The sequence below is a fragment of the Pteronotus mesoamericanus genome, unplaced genomic scaffold (assembly GCF_021234165.1).
Source record: "Pteronotus mesoamericanus isolate MK-2021 breed Mesoamerican mustached bat unplaced genomic scaffold, CSHL_Meso_final scaffold_36, whole genome shotgun sequence".
Classification (NCBI taxonomy): Eukaryota; Metazoa; Chordata; class Mammalia; order Chiroptera; family Mormoopidae; genus Pteronotus; species Pteronotus mesoamericanus.
The window spans coordinates 16,381,285-16,398,306 of NW_026555313.1; positions in this window are offsets into that span (position 1 = coordinate 16,381,285).

Sequence of the window (17,022 nt, forward strand, 5' to 3'; positions counted from 1 at the left end):
ACAGCTGGCCCAAGGCAGATTCACTCAGGGCCAGGCCCCTGTGTAGCAGCAATACTAGCCCTGATCAGTGTAGTTCAGTTGGTTGGGCATCCACTCACAAAATGAAAGGTCACAGGTTTGATTCCTGGTTGAAGCACATACCTAGGTTGCAGGTTCGGTCTCATTAGGCTACATACAGGAGGCAATGATCGATATTTCTCTCTCACATTGATGTTTCTCTCCCTCTCTTTTTCCTTCCCTTCCCCTCTCTAAAAATAAATGAATAAAATCTTTTAAAAAACTAGATTAAAAAGAAAAAGAAAAACAATGTGGCTAAATCAGAGGTAGGCCATCCACTATGGCCATTAGACCAAACCCAACCGCAGGCTGTTTTGTACAGCCTGTGAGCTAAGAATGGGGTTTCAGGTTAAAAGGATTGAAAAGAAAATATAAAAATGTGACAGGGACCTTTAGTGGTCCATAAATTCTCAAGTGTTTACAATCTTGACCTTCACCAAAAACACTTGCTGACCCCTGGTCTGAATAATGGCATCATTTATATGCTCTTGGTGAAGCAGCAGAAGTGTGAACTAGCTACTTTTCATGTGCAGAGAGTCAACTTCCTCTTCCTGGTCTCAGTGTTTCTCTGCAGTGATGTGTTACACATCTGGAAACCCTGCTATGTAGTAGCATCTTGTCTCAGGTCATCCTGCCCTTCAGGAAACTCAGAACACGAATAACTAAGCACAGCTCATTTTCTTATTATAAAGTCAGGCCAAAGGTCATCTGAGGACAGCGAAGGGCATTTGAAAATCAATCTGAGATTCAATAACTAAAACCTAAGGTGATGCTTTCATTCAGAATAAGCCGTAACAGTGGGTAGGCAGAGCAGCTTAGAAGGAAGTTCCCCCTAGGTCCTTTTGTAATTAGACTAACTGAAACTCTTCCACCTGAGGGCAAGCTGCAAAATACCTGGGTGGGGCAACAAATTCTCTCCCCACTACTGCTCAGCAAGGCCCAAAATGTTGCTAAGCAGAGTAAGGGGAGGAATCCTGTCCCTTTCTGGTACATTTGACAGCACTAGCATACTGCCAGACTCAGGGTATTGAAGCAAGGACCTTCAACTGGAATTATCCAAAAAAATAAGCAACAACCCCCAAATTATCTTTTCTATAACAAGCAAGCTGATTGTTAAACCTCATCATGTCTGTACATGTTGAGAGTATTCTTTTACTTCAATCAATTGTTACAATAATGATGATCTTTCAAATGCATATTTAAAAAAAGCATTCTGCTTCTAGAAAATAATGTAATTCTTTTCTATGAGTTTTCCCTGCCTGTAATTTTTCAGAATAAAAATAAAGACACAAATAAAACAATTTGTGAATAAGAAAGAAGGAAGAAAATACCAACTACGGTTTTTCTTTGACTTATTTCGTTAACTTTCGAAGAGCCACACACAGAAGGAAAGTGTCACCTTGACAAGCTGTCGCCTTTCCTTGCCATCAGAGCCCACACAACCTATTATTTTTGCTAAGTTTACACCTCCTGCTAAACGAAATTCTGCTTTAAATGACTTTACAGTCACCAGATTTCCATATATTCCTGTGGGGTCCACCTAATAAAAAATATAAATATGATAACAGGTCAGATACACTATTTCAATTTAAAGAAAAATGAATTATTATCAATAATTTGATAGTAAACAAAGGCATAAATGACAATGCGCTGTTGGTTAAGAATTAGAGCTGTACCTTTAACTTTCTGTTAAATGACAGAGAATATTTGATATTTAAAAGGTTTTAAAAAGTAACATAGATAACACTACCTTACTAAAGATCTCTTAATACAAAATTAGAATAGTGTCATGGAAAAGCTATTGAAAAGGGTCTGTACCTTAATACTGACTTGTATATATTATGTCAACTGAGAAATAGTAAACTCCCCACAAAAATATAATAAGGTAAACTTTAGAAAACTATGGAGGAGTTCTCTAGGTTGTAACCGCTAAATATGGCATTTTCATGAAATATGAAGCTAAATAATAGTGATGGAATAGCTGAAAAGATATTAGTTTACCCACATAGTACAGCTACATTTCAAATCAAGTAATTACAGGTACTAATTACCAAACTGCAAACTCAAAGAAGAGATTAACAATGTAGTTAAAATGATCATTTTCTAAACTATAACCTTAATTGTTATCATATATTCCTGACCACAAGGTACTTACAGCAATAAAAGATCATTGTGACATAGCTAAAAGTATCATGTACATTATAATCACCTTTATATTATAATACATACTGCGTTACTTAATACTGTAAAACATCACAGTCAATAGGCTGAATGCATACAGAATTTTTTAAACCAATAACACAATTAGGAACTTTCTTGCCAAGTTGAAAATTAATCTTGGCATAAGCACATGGGCTCTTTCCTTCTTCTGGCCAGTGGAGATAACAGTTTTTAGACCTTCTTCATAAGAAAGACGGAGGCATAAAACTGAAGGCAAAAGAAAGGAAAGCAGAAGAGCCTTATAAACAGTCTAAGGTTTGAGCAAAGAGAATCTAGTAGTGGAAAAACAACTATAGGTTGAAATAGATGAAACTACCAGCATTTAACCAATTGTGACCTCCACCAGAAAAGTGATTTCAAATGATTTCACCTAATAAAGAGTAATTTAGTTTAATAAAAAAAATCAAAACAGTGAATGGTATATCACCTTAATTTCCATAGCAGAAAAAAATCTTAATTCTTAAGTTTAGTAATTGGCTGGTGTGCTGGAGTTTTTATGCCTTCTGTATTTAAAATAAAGAGGTTTTAGTGACAACTAAAAATTGAGGAACAGCCTGAAGGTAAAGCGCCACTCAGCAGATGCTACAGACCTGACCTGCGGCTGATCCATCGTTTAGGCCCTGGTTTAGCAATAAAGACCCACGGGCTCAGGACACAATGTAGCTCAGGGTCAGAGCATGCAATGCATTTGCAGGGTAACTGCCACTGGTAATCAGACCTCATTCTACCTGAAGGGCCTCACTGAGCACTTTAAAATAATTACATGCTTTTAAAAAAGTAATTACATAAGACAATTACATAATATACTCTTGCCATATTACTATTAAAAGTGACTAAAGGACATGAGGATATTTTTTGTTTGCTTAGAGGAATACCATGAGAAGTCTCATTCTTATTTTAAAGTAATAAGAATTTAAGTGCGTAGCTGTGCTTCTGAACAGAAGAAGGAATATCATTATTAAAGTATGAGGAGAGAGATATTTATAAGTAAATGTATATAACCAAAAATTACAGCAGCTTATAATTATTCAAACAGACACAGCAAGAAGAGGATGGATTACACAAAAGGCATTCCGTGGAGGAAATGGAAGCCTTTTCATTTTTAAGTTCTAGAACACAGTGAGTAACTAACACCATTTTTAAAAACCTTTGACCCTATACACTCTCAGTTATTCAGTTACAGGGCTTGCTTCTGTGCAGTTCTCTGGAATGGAAGATTACCCAGACTAATCAAGTAATTAATCCAGTGCAGTCATCTATTATCAGTCCAACGAAAAGATATTAACTGAAAAAGTGGAGGGTATTGAAGCTGTTAGATAAAACTTAAGTTGGATTACGTGTGAATTGTAATCATCAGGACCTTCATATTTATAATTACAGCATTGTTTATAATTTTAAAGGATTTATATATTAGCCTCTATAATTAATATATCCCTACAGAGAATAACATAGCAAGAAAGGAACACTCGTTCTTTAAACACATACTTCTCTGAGTCTTCCACTGAGTAGTATCAAAGTTTGCTAACAAATATAAGCATCACAAAGTGCCTCAACAACTTCTAACCAACCATCTGAGGTTTCCTACTTCTGATAGTATGTATTATTTTGTTTGCAGCCTGGGTTCGATCCTATTAATAAAAAAACAAACAAAAGACAATGCATAAGAAAGTAACTGACACTTCAACTTTTCAGTTATAATAACAAAAAAGAATGTATGCACACATGTAGACAATTAAAAAACTACAATCCCTCAGATCTAAACACAATAGTCCCCTTATGAATGAAATACATAAATGGTATAATAAATGATATGGCTGTCTTTTACAATCTATCTTTAATTTGCTCAATGCTGTGAAAAAAACGTGAAATACTATCGGTACCTCCTATCCTTTGAGAAATATTCAGTAATTTTGAACCGATTTTAGGTGGCATGATAACCACAAAGAATTCATAAAGTGAATGTAGTCACCACACATTCTTAGAATGCCTGAGAGGCTTAAGAAAAGAATATTCTGGCAAAATATGAATATCACAATTCAAAAAGTCATGTATGTTTAATCCAGATAACTCATCAAGCTGAGAGCTTTATTTAGATGCATTTTTAGTTATTCTACTCTTTATTGCTGCCTCTGGTTTGATTTAAAAAAAATAAAAAAGATCATCTTTGTTTGCATTTGTTAAGACCAATATGATAAAGTACAATGACGGTAGTCCATTGAAATTCTAGAGATGAGCTGTTCAGAAAATGAAGAACTATTAGTTTAATGCAAACAAACAAAGTATAAAACCCACAGCTCTTTTCATTTTGCTTAACATTAAGATATGTGTTACTATACTAGATACGACATTGGGTTAAGTGTGTGCATGCGTATGTGTGTGAGAGACAGGGGTACACAAGGAATAAAAGAGAGAGAAATTGAGTAACTTACGTGTAGTGAGAGAGGCAAAGGGAAAATTTTATTCCTGTCCTTACACAGCATAAGAAATGTTTTTGCATTTCCATTTCCTAGAATGAACCAGCAGTGTATACGTGATATAGTATATAACAATATAAAAGAAAAGCAATTGCAGTTTTGATTTTCAGGTTTACTTACATTATTGAGGACTTCATGAAATCCTAGGCCTCCTGCATCTTGGTCCCCATTCTGCAGCCAATTGGTACAAAAGAGGCAAAAATTTATGCCTCTTTTCTAGAATAGGTAAATCTTCATTCCATCTCTCTATTATTTTAAAAAATACAAAATTAAGAAACAATGCATTTCAAGTAGTCTCACATCCAAGCAAATACATTATTCTAAGGTAATGCTCTTCAGCTAGCACAACCACCTGGTGCTCGTTAGAAAACTTCACTAACTAAACACTTTCCTTGCCATTTATCTTATTTGAAAGTCTTTCTGTTTGACATTCTGGACTGATTCATCGGTAAGTCATAGTATCTGATCCCAAATTAAATTGTATTGAGAACTGAGATACTTGGCTCTGCTTATATTCCAGTGAATCCAAAAAGGACAAATGTGGGTCTGAGGACCATGGTGATCTTGACTCCTGGGAAGTCAGTGTGTAATAAAACGAGATAATTATTATCACCTTTATGCTAAAAGTAACAGAGCACTAGTAGCAGATATTGGTTGTACCTATTGAGTCTCATCATTCTTTTCATCCAACAAAATCATTTTACCTTTTTAAGCTTCAGATTAATTGCCATATACATATATAAAATTAAAATAATCTTAATATTAGGTGTCATCAATAAAATCTAAGATTTTTAAATAAAAACATATGAGATACTGCTGCCTTGATGCTTTCTGGCAAGACTTTGAACTCTGGAGTTCTCTGCCAGCTCAGAGATAACTAGGAATACCTATGTGTACTTGAAACTGTGTGTACCATGAGCACTGAACCAAGTGCTGGAGATACAAAGAAATACATAACCCATGACACTGACAGACTCGTCTAAGCTTGTAAAACACAGGGTAGAATATTGGGTTGAAAAAGACAATTTGCCTTCCTCATGCCATTGACTTGAGAAACTCCAGAATTTTCAAGCCAGAGAGAACAAAGAAGAATATCCACATATCATGCCCTTCTCCATCTAACAGGCAACTGATGTGATTTTCAACTGCTTTACATAAGAAACGTTGACAATCCTCTTTCAGTGCTCGGAGTGCACATTCATCCAGCTCCAGCTCTCACTGAACCTTCACTGTGTATCTTGCATTGAACAGTTAAAGCACAACACAACAGACATCACATTTTACAGAAATAGAAAATCATCAATGATATACAACATGAATGAAAAATGAAAAACCAGAAAAAAGAAAATTCTAAGGTTATAAAAGGAAAAAACTTATTTTATCTTTTTAAAAAATTTACTTTTTTCCTTAAAATAAGTTTCTGCAATTCAAAAGCTATTGTCTGCAACCAAAGACTAAGCAATATTTAGTTTACTTTATCTCTTTTTACATTGCAATATACAGACCAAAGGCAGGCCTGAATAAAGTGCTTAATTATATCAAAATAGATAACTCTTTTGTGTTCAGTTTCAATACCTATCACTTTTTATCTGTGATACTAATGAACCAAAAAATCAAAACAAAAGGCTAATATCCATATACTCTACAATGAGCCTAGAACCAGAGCATGAATTCATGTTCTGGGTTCTGTGTATCTGTATATATACAGTCATGTATGTCTGTACATCTTGTCACTTGTATACACCCAGTTAGTTACCTGTCATTGGTCTTAATTTTATGTTTCCTCAGAAGGCGTACTTTCTCTTTGGCCCTTTTTAAAAGAGCTTGTTTGTTTTCCAATTCTTACGATCTCATGTAGTTTTCAATTTTCTGTTACTGAATATATGAGAACTGTGCTAATGAGAGAAATGCTTTTATTTTTCCAGTTCTTTTTGTTTTTATTGTTGACACTGTTACAGATGTTCTCCATTGCCCCCACCTCTGCCACCCCTACCCAGCCACCTCCCCCATCCCCTTCACTACACTGTTGTCTGTGCCCACGGGCTATACACATCATTGCTTTCTCCATCATAATTTCCAGCAACTTCCACTGCCCTCAAGAAAACACAATTCTATCATATTTACAGGTACTAAAGGCATCTAAAGAATCACTCATGTCAAAGAAATCCCTGCACTAACATTTAACTTATTTATGCATCAGCTCAATTGTATGAAGTACAGAATTTTCTTGATTTTTCAGAGCAACTCTGATAGCAACAGCTAATATTTGTAAAGAACTGTGCAAAAACAAAGGGCTCTATAAAACTTAGAAACAATTATATTATGCTTTTTGAAGGGGCCAAACTTTAAAACTAGGTCAAGTCTGGGCCGAAACAAGAAACTAGAACAAACAATACCCCAAGATGAAGGGAAGAATTAGAGCCCCCCTTAGTAACAAGATAGGACAACGGCTGAGCCTTGACTCAGATAAACAGCCCATAAAAGCAGGGTCAAAGCTGAGGATAAGGGAGGAACTAATACCAAGAAAAACATATCAGGGTGCAGCCCCCATGCAGCTGGGCCAGAGTCGACAAGAATGAGGAGGAGGCATAGGGCAACGGTTGAGCCTTGCCTCAGATAAACATCCTGACCAGAGAAAGACAGAGTAGGGGGCCCAGTAACAGCCTTGAACCCAATCAGCAAAAAAAAAAAAAAAGAAAGAAAGAAAGAAGCTGCCTATTGCTAACTGCCACTTCTCGCCCTTGTATCTTGCTTGCTTGCTCTGCTTATAAAAACCCGTGTACCCTTACAGCGGCGCGCCTTTTTCCTTTCGAGGGAAAGGTGGCCCCTGCGCAGGTAAAACTTGGCCAAATAATAAAGAGTGTGTGATCAAACTCTAATTCCTGAGCTCATACTTGCGGGGATCGTAACATTTGGAGGCCCCAGCGAGATTCCCCCTTTTGTGGAGTAAAAGGACGGGAATCAAAGGGACCAGCTCGAGTTGGGTGAGTTAAACCGAGAATTCTCTTAAGGGGAAGGAAAGGCTAGCCTTTGCAGCCCTGAGGTGGTAGGTGAGACGTCACCGGCAGTCCACCCAGGGGGCTCCCAAGGAGGGGACGCCCTCGGGAGTCGCGACAGGGTCGCCTGAGGTCGGTTTTGGTGCGCAGCGCGGGAAGAAACGGGTACGGGAGCGCATGCGAAAGTGCCGTGTGAGTGAGCGAGTGCCTGTCTGTGTGACTCCACGGGACAGCGAGCCTACGGAGTCTGAGTGAGCCCCAACCTGCGAGTCCTCGGTCTGTCATATGGCATAACGGCTGGGAGGTAACCCGGATTCTACTCGGGCAGCCTTAGCTAAGACAGACCCAAGTCCCTCGCGAGAGGAGAGGCCAGGCGGGCGAAAATGAAAGTGCTTTAATCGTTCCCGTCTGTCTGAGTCGTCTCCTAAATGTGCGTGTCTGAGGCCGGCGGAAGAGTGAGCGGTGTAAGTGAGAGAGTGGTGTGGAGCCTGGCCGCGTGTTTAATCTTGACCCTCCTCGGTCTCATAAGTCACGATCTTTGGACCCACATACGTAAAGACATGGGACAAGGGGGATCCACGGGAGCCGTCGAGGGTTCACCTTTGGATTGCATCTTGAAAAACTTCTCTGATTTCAGAAAGCGGGCGAAGCGCTATGGAGGGAATCCTCCTGACCCGGAGACCCTCCGAACGTTCTGCCAGCTTGAGTGGCCCACCTTTAATGTTGGGTGGCCGACTGAGGGAACTTTCCAATTGCCAATTTGTTTCTCGGTCCAACGAGTCACCTACGTGGTGCCTCACCCGGACCAGCAAATCTACATCAATGTCTGGACGGATATTGCCACAGATAGGCCGGGCTACGTCCGCAAGTGCAGCCAAGGGCAGGCAGGGACAAACAGGAGGGGTAGAGCGGTGTGCTTAGCCGTTGGATCGGGCGAGAGGAGAGGCCCCCAAGGAAATAGCAGAAGGGAGAGTGCTGAGCCCCAGCCGTCATCGGGACCTGAAGGGAACCGGCCGTATCCAGTCCTGCCAGGCCAGCCCGAGGACACCTTAGATCCTGTTAACGCCCCACCACCGTATCCCGCCCTGGCGGCACCCGATTCCTCCGAGCAATCTGGGGAAATTGTTAGTCCGCCCCGCACCCGGGGAGGGACCTCTTACAGTGGTGAGAGACAGAAAGGCAGGCGCGCTCCGGACTCTAGAGAGCCGACCCTGCTACCGCTCCGAGAGGCGCCCACGGCCCCGGACGCCCCTAGGGCGCCTCCTAGGCTAATCTATGTCCCCTTTTCCACGAGTGATCTATACAATTGGAAACACCAGAACCCCCCCATTCTCTGAGAAACCCCAGGGCTCGATTTCCCTACTGGAAACTATATTCCGGACCCACCAGCCCACATGGGATGATTGCCAGCAGATATTGCAGACCCTGTTTACGTCTGAGGAAAGGGAAAGGATCCTGAGGGAAGCAGGGAAGGCGGTTATGGGGGAGGAAGAAGGGACAGCGGGAGGAAGAAGGGAGTTGGAGGAAATACTCCCCTCCATCCCCCCCGATTGGGATCCGAACACTGGAGGGGGAAGGGAGGCACTTCCGCAGTACCGCCAAGCTCTTCTGAGGGGATTGCGGGCAGCAGCCCGCAAGCCAACAAATTTTGGGAAGGTGAGTGAGGTAGTGCAGGGACGAGACGAGACCCCTGGCGCATTCCTGGAAAGATTAATGGAGGCATATAGGGTATATACCCCATTAGACCCAGAGGCAAGGGAGAATAGGAGACTTGTAAACATAGCCTTTGTCACGCAATCAGCCACGGACATAAGGAGGAAATTGCAGAAGATAGAGGGATTTGAGGGAGAGAATATCAGTAAACTGCTAGAAATAGCCCAAAAGGTATATGTCAACAGGGATGACCCAGAGGTTGGGAAGGCTAGGGAAGTAGCAAAAAGTTTGATAGCGGCGCAGAGGAAAGGAGGTGCACCCAGAGGGAACCCCGGTAGGGGGAACAGAGAAAGGAGGGGAGCCCGGCTAGAGAGGGATCAGTGCGCCATCTGCAAGGAGAAGGGGCACTGGAAGAGGGAATGCCCCAAGAGGAAGGGGATAGAGGAGCTAAGGGGGGACCCCTGGGGTGCTCCTGCAGACCCTAGACTGACGGGGCCAGGGCTCCATAAGCATTGGCTCCCGGGAGCCCATGGTCACCTTGACAGTCGAAGGAAGACCAGTTGATTTCCTAGTCGACACGGGAGCCACCTTTTCTGTCCTGAAGCAGCCCCAAGGAAAACTAGAAAAGGAGACAGCCAAAATTATAGGGGCCACCGGCAAATCAGAGACTTATCCTTGGACAAGTGCGAGAATTACGGACCTTGGAAAAGGGACAATCACTCACTCTTTTCTGATTATACCGGATTGCCCCTACCCTCTGCTAGGAAGGGACTTACTTCAAAAGTTGCAAGCCTCCATAGTGTTCAAGACACCCTAGGAAGAGAAGGGGAACCCCAGCTTAGAAGTTACTGTTCCCCTGTCGGAAGAGTACCTGCTAGCTGTGAGTGAGGCCAAGCCTCATTCCACTGGAGTTCCCCAGGCACTCTGGGAAAAGATACCTGGGGTATGGGCAGAGACCAACCCCCCAGGACTGGCAGTACATCAGGCGCCAGTGGTAGTCCAGTTATTGAGTACAGCCACCCCAGTGCGAATCAGGCAGTATCCGATTCCCGCCAGAGCCAAGGAGGGGATAGCTAAGCACTTGCTGCGGTCACTGGCCGCTGGAATTCTGAAGAAGTGCCAGTCCCCCTGGAATACTCCCCTGCTGCCTGTGCAGAAACCTTGGACATCTGATTTCCGCCCTGTACAAGACTTAAGGGAAGTGAATGCCCGGGTAGAGACAATACATCCCACAGTGCCAAATCCTTATACGCTTTTGAGTGCTTTGTCTCCTACCCACAAATACTACTCGGTCTTAGACTTAAAGGATGCATTCTTTTCCATCCCACTGGCACCCCAGAGCCAAGAAATTTTTGCCTTTGAATGGAATGACCCTGAGCATGGCCTGGGAGGTCAGTACACCTGGACAAGGCTGCCCCAGGGCTTTAAAAATTCCCCTACCATTTTTAACGAGGCTCTCAGCCAGGATCTACAAGAGTACAGGAGAAAACACTCCGAGGTAGTACTCCTACAGTACGTAGACGACCTTCTCGTGGCTGCGTCCCACGCCAGTGATTGCGAGCAGGCAACAGAGGACTTGTTGAGGGAGCTCGAGAGGCTGGGATACAGGGTCTCAGCCAAGAAGGCACAAATCGTGTCTACCAAGGTAAGCTACCTGGGGTATGACCTGAGCGGAGGATTAAGAACCTTATCTGAGCTAAGGGTCCAGACTATCCTAGGGATACCAGAGCCAATCACCAAACGGCAGGTGAGAGAATTTCTAGGAGCCGTGGGATACTGTAGGCTCTGGATCCTGGGGTACGCCAGGCTTGCACAGCCCCTCTACGACATGACAAAGGGGAAAGAGACTGAGTTTGCCTGGACTGAGGAGGGGCGGAAGGCGTTTTGGGCCCTGAAGGAAGCTCTTGTCTCGGCTCCGGCATTGGCCTTGCTCGATCCAGCCAAACTGTTCCTCCTCTATGTGGCAGAAAAACAAGGAATGGCCTTAGGAGTGTTGAGCCAAACCCTGGGCCCTTGGAAAAGACCGGTGGCCTACCTGTCAAAGAAACTAGACCCGGTGGCATCAGGATGGCCAGCCTGCCTGAGGGCCATAGCGGCTACCTCAGTCCTGGTGAAGGAGGCGAGTAAGCTAACCTTGGGGCAAGACATCCAAGTAGTCGGGGAACGCTATGTCGAGCAAGTACTCCATGCACCGCCTGGTCGTTGGTTGACCAACGCACGACTGACCCAATATCAGGCACAGCTCCTGAACCCCCTCCCCCCGCCCCCGGCTGTCAGATTCCTTAAGACGACTGCCCTGAACCCGGCCACCTTGCTACCAGTCCCCAAATCGGGAGTGACTCATTGCTGCTCCCATGTCCTGGAAACGGTAGCCGGAACACGGCCTGACCTGCAGGACCAGGCCTATGAAGGTGCTGATCTGACTTGGTTCACGGATGGGAGCAGTTTTGTAAGTAATGGACACAGGTATGCTGGAGCGGCAGTGACGACGGCGGATGAAGTAGTGTGGAAACAAGCTCTGCCCAAGGGGACATCGGCCCAGAGAGCAGAGTTGGTCGCGCTCACCCAAGCCCTCCGGAGGGCCGAGGGAAGGACGGTCAACATTTACACGGACAGCAGGTATGCTTTTGCAACAGCCCATGTGCATGGGGCCATCTACCGGGAGCGCGGGCTACTGACGGCTGGAGGTAAGGAAATCAAGAATCGCCAGGAAATCCTAGAACTGCTGGATGCGCTGTGGATGCCCAAGAAGGTAGCCATCATTCACTGCCGAGGGCACCAGAGAGGAAGTGACCCCGTGGCGAGGGGTAACGCCCTGGCTGACCTGGCGGCCAAAGAGGCGGCGGGAGAGGAGGCTGCAGGAGTACTCCCCATGGTGCCTACCCCAGTGCTACCCTCCCCGCCTACCTATAGTAAGGGAGAGGAAGTAGAAGGGAGGAGGCTAGGGGGAAAGGTAGACAAAGGAGGTTGGATGGTGCTCCCGGATGACAGGCTTTACCTGCCCCAGGGAGTGCTAACCCATGTAGTCCGAGAAATGCATGCGAGCTCACACCTAGGGTGGGGAAAACTAGAAAAGTTAATATTAAAATATTACAGGGCTCCTAATCTAAGGGAGGTTATAGAGTCTGTAGTGTCCAGATGCCAGACATGCGCAAGGGTAAACGCACAGAATCAAAAATGCCCTCAATTTATCAGGCATAAGGGAAATGCCCCTGGAGAGATCTGGGAGGTTGACTTCACTGAAATGTCAAAAGGGAAATCGGGATACAAATACCTCTTAGTTCTAGTAGACACCTTCTCGGGCTGGGTGGAGGCCTTCCCCACAAAGGGTGAAACGGCAGCCACGGTAGGGAAAATCTTAGTCCGAGAAATAATTCCCAGATATGGCATTCCCGTGGCGATTGGATCAGATAACGGGCCTGCCTTTGTATCCCAAATATCCCAAAACCTAGCCGGGAGATTGGGCATAACCTGGAAATTGCACTGTGTGTATAGACCCCAAAGCTCAGGGCAGGTAGAGAGAATGAATCGGACCTTGAAGGAAACATTAATTAAATTAAAGGAGGAGCTCGGGGAGAACTGGGTAGAATTGCTCCCCTTCCCCTTATTTAGGGCTCGATGTACCCCGTACACAGGAGGGTGGACGCCTTATGAAATCGTGTACGGGCAGCCTGTGCCACTAGTGCCCAAGCTGACTAGAGAGGAGATGGAGGCCTCTAATCATAACTTTCTAAAGTCCTTACAGGCACTGCAGGCCCTCAGAGAAGAAGTCCGGAGCCTACGAAGGGAGGAAAAGGAGGCAAATGAAAGAGGCGGCGCTGGCGAACTAAGGACACTGAACCCCGGTCAATGGGTATGGATCCTGAACCACCAGCGAGGAAGCCTTGAACCCAGGTGGATTGGGCCATTCCAGGTACTGCTAAGCACCCCGACTGCCGTTCGGGTGGCTGAGAAACCCTATTGGATACACCTCTCCCACGTTAAGCCAGCTCAGGACCCCAGTGAAGAGAAACCATGGAGAGTTCGACAGGACCCAGGAAAGCCTCTCCGGCTCTCTTTTACCCGCTCTTAATATTGATTGGACTAAATTGGGAAACGAGCGGGTATGAGCTCCGGGAATGGGTGTTAATAAGGACGAAGGATGGAACTGTACTTGCCAAGAACCAAACATGGGGCGAGAGGATAATTATCCGTATCACATGCCAGAGTGTCACCAAGAGACCACTTTAAAATTAGCAGATTTTCATGGAAACGGGACGTGCTACGTCCTAGCTAACTTTTCTTCCACATTATATGAGAATTATTGTACCAGCTATATATATATATGCAGAAGCAGACCCCCATACAAGAGGAGGAACCTGAGATTCTAAAAGCTCAGGAAGGGCTATGGTTTGCTTGTACAAGAGGAGTCATGAAATGCATAGCCCCCATAAACCCTGATATTTGTGTTAGTGCCTATATTATTCCCCAAGTTTATCTATATGGGGGAGATTCCAACTTCCTGCCACAACCCTCCCCTCGAGTTAAGAGGGTCCCCCTGCTTGTCCCTATCGTAGCTACAATCGGAATAGTAGGGTTTGCTGCCCTAGGGGCAGGTGCCCTTGTGCAGGGAGAAATGAGTCTACGACAGCTGTCACAAACTTTCTCTAAGGATGTGTCCCTACTACAAGAGCAGGTAATATATCTAGAGAAGCAAGTAAACTCGCTAGCAGAAGTAGCCCTCCAAATAGGCGAGGATTAGATCTTCTGTTTTTGAAGCACGGAGGGCTTTGTGCTGCTTTAGGAGAAGACTGCTGCTTTTATGCCAACCACTCGGGAGTGATAAGGGAAAACATCAAAATTTTGACTCGTAGGTTAAAAGAAAGGGATAGTGAGGAAGGTGATTCCTCCTGGTATGCCTCCATGTTTAAAGCTTCACCCTGGCTGACTACCCTAGTGTCGGCCTTAGCTGGGCCGGTCCTAATCCTCCTGCTAATCCTGCTGTTTGGCCCAATAATATTGAATAAGCTCATAGCATTTGTGCGGGACCGTATAGAGGTTGTGAAACTGATGGTACTGTCCCAGCCCTATACCCTACTAACCACAGAAGACACTGAGTCAAGGGTTTGACAAAGGATGAACAAGAAAAAGGGGGGAATGAAGGGGCCAAACTTTAAAACTAGGTCAAGTCTGGGCCGAAACAAGAAACTAGAACAAACAATACCCCAAGATGAAGGGAAGAATTAGAGCCCCCCTTAGTAACAAGATAGGACAACGGCTGAGCCTTGACTCAGATAAACAGCCCGTAAAAGCAGGGTCAAAGCTGAGGATAAGGGAGGAACTAATACCAAGAAAAACATATCAGGGTGCAGCCCCCATGCAGCTGGGCCAGAGTCGACAAGAATGAGGAGGAGGCATAGGGCAACGGTTGAGCCTTGCCTCAGATAAACATCCTGACCAGAGAAAGACAGAGTAGGGGGCCCAGTAACAGCCTTGAACCCAATCAGCAAAAAAAAAAAAAAAAGAAAGAAAGAAAGAAGCTGCCTATTGCTAACTGCCACTTCTCGCCCTTGTATCTTGCTTGCTTGCTCTGCTTATAAAAACCCGTGTACCCTTACAGTGGCGCGCCTTTTTCCTTTCGAAGGAAAGGTGGCCCCTGCGCAGGTAAAACTTGGCCAAATAATAAAGAGTGTGTGATCAAACTCTAATTCCTGAGCTCATACTTGCGGGGATCGTAACACTTTTTATGTTACCCTTGCTTAGTGAGGTAACTATTTCCAAAATTAGTTAAAGAACTAAGAGGGAGAAACAGGAAGGTTGAAAGGGGCTGGAGTACTGAATCTTAGTACCGTTTGTTGGGTGGTTGGACTACAAGTGAACAGCAAAGGCTGACTTGCATATTCTTTAATCAACTAGTTTTATAGATAAATAAATGGAGACATGATCAGAAACAATTTTTTGAAAGAGTAGCTGCAGTTGGGAGTAAAAGGAAAACACATTGGACCTTACTTTCAAAATATGCTCCTGCTTTAGTAACATTCTGTTTCATTCTGCTCTAAAGTTATATAGAGCTACAACAGTAATATATGGAAAAGTGAAATCATGCCTCATTTGCTTTTGAAATAAATTTGGCCTTGATGAAAAGGTCAAGGGTATTCATGCTAAACAACTGCCTTAGGGGCTGCTGGAAAGTCTTACCTTTTCTAGATAGGTCTGCATGGTGACTGCAGGGTTGTCTAAGCAGGTTTCTGCTAACCAGTCGCCACAAACCCGCAGACATTCTGTATACATAAGTTTAAGTTTGGGATCATTCTGTGTATGAGAAGCAAAATCTTAAAATGTAATTCCTTATCAAGACTATACAAAAATATCTTCCACTTTACCTGCTTTCTTCATAGAACTATTTTAATAATCCAAGTACATAAATTTATGAAATAATCATCCTTTACTCTTTATTATTAGTACTATTATTGGAGCAGCTCACAATTCTTGAGTAATTGTACATGGAAGCAATTTCTAAGGGCTTTATGTGTATTTAATCATTTAATCCTATAAAATGAGTATTATTATCCTTAATTTGCAGACTAGAAACTAGAACTGAAGTACAAAGAAGGTCAGGAACTCCAGGCAGCCTTACTCCAGGCACCCTATTGTTAGGCAATATTTAAACATTCTATCGTACTGGCTCCCAGGGCTTTGGTAGAATAATAAATTCTCTAACGTCAGAAGATGTCATCCAAGTGCCCAGTACCAAAAGTAGAGTAAGCTGATATTCACTAATCAGGTCAGAAGGACACTATTGTGACCAAGTCTTTTAACACTTCATGCATCATACAAACGCCTCTACTTTTGTCCACTGTCTGCTGCAAATAAAGTTGTAGAAGCAGTCAAGTTTTCAATAACTAATAGGTAATGTTAGATAAAATATTAGGCATTATATTTTCAAAGTATTTAGTTTGACAACCTAATTATTCTAACCTGCTTTTTAAAAAAACTTTTGCTTTCTCATAATTTTTCCCTTCTTTTCTTCTATCATTCCAAATGTATAGTAATAATTTCATGTTTGTTTCCTATATACCCTTATCAAATTCTATAGAAAGTCTTTTTAAAAGGTATCAGAATAAATTGAATAAATCTACCACAAGATGGACTGATAGAATTGTTGCAAATAGAAGAAATGAACACTTTTAAAATATTTTACAAATATTAACTTTTCAGACTCCTTTTTACAACTTTTATTCATGAATCAGTAATTTTAAGAATTTAAGAAAATTGTGAATTTATTTAAAATATTGAAAGCAGAGTAATTGTTTTTATAACAGTAAAATACTAATTCAGCAAATAAAAAAGTGAACCTCTGAACAACTGGTATCCAGCTTCTTGACCATGTGCTGGAGAACACTCAGGGTGAGACTCTGCTCCTTTTTCCCCCAGAATACTGAGCTTCCTCTAGCTGCTACTCAGAGACTTCACAACTAGTTGAATTATACTGTTTTATTTGAAATATTGCCCTTACAGGGAACTGAAATGAAAATAACATATAAAAGTAAATATTTCTACTATCATTATTACTACCACTAATAATAATAATAATAATAATAATAATAAAAACAGTAACTACCATCTGTAGAGTAAGTGGAGGT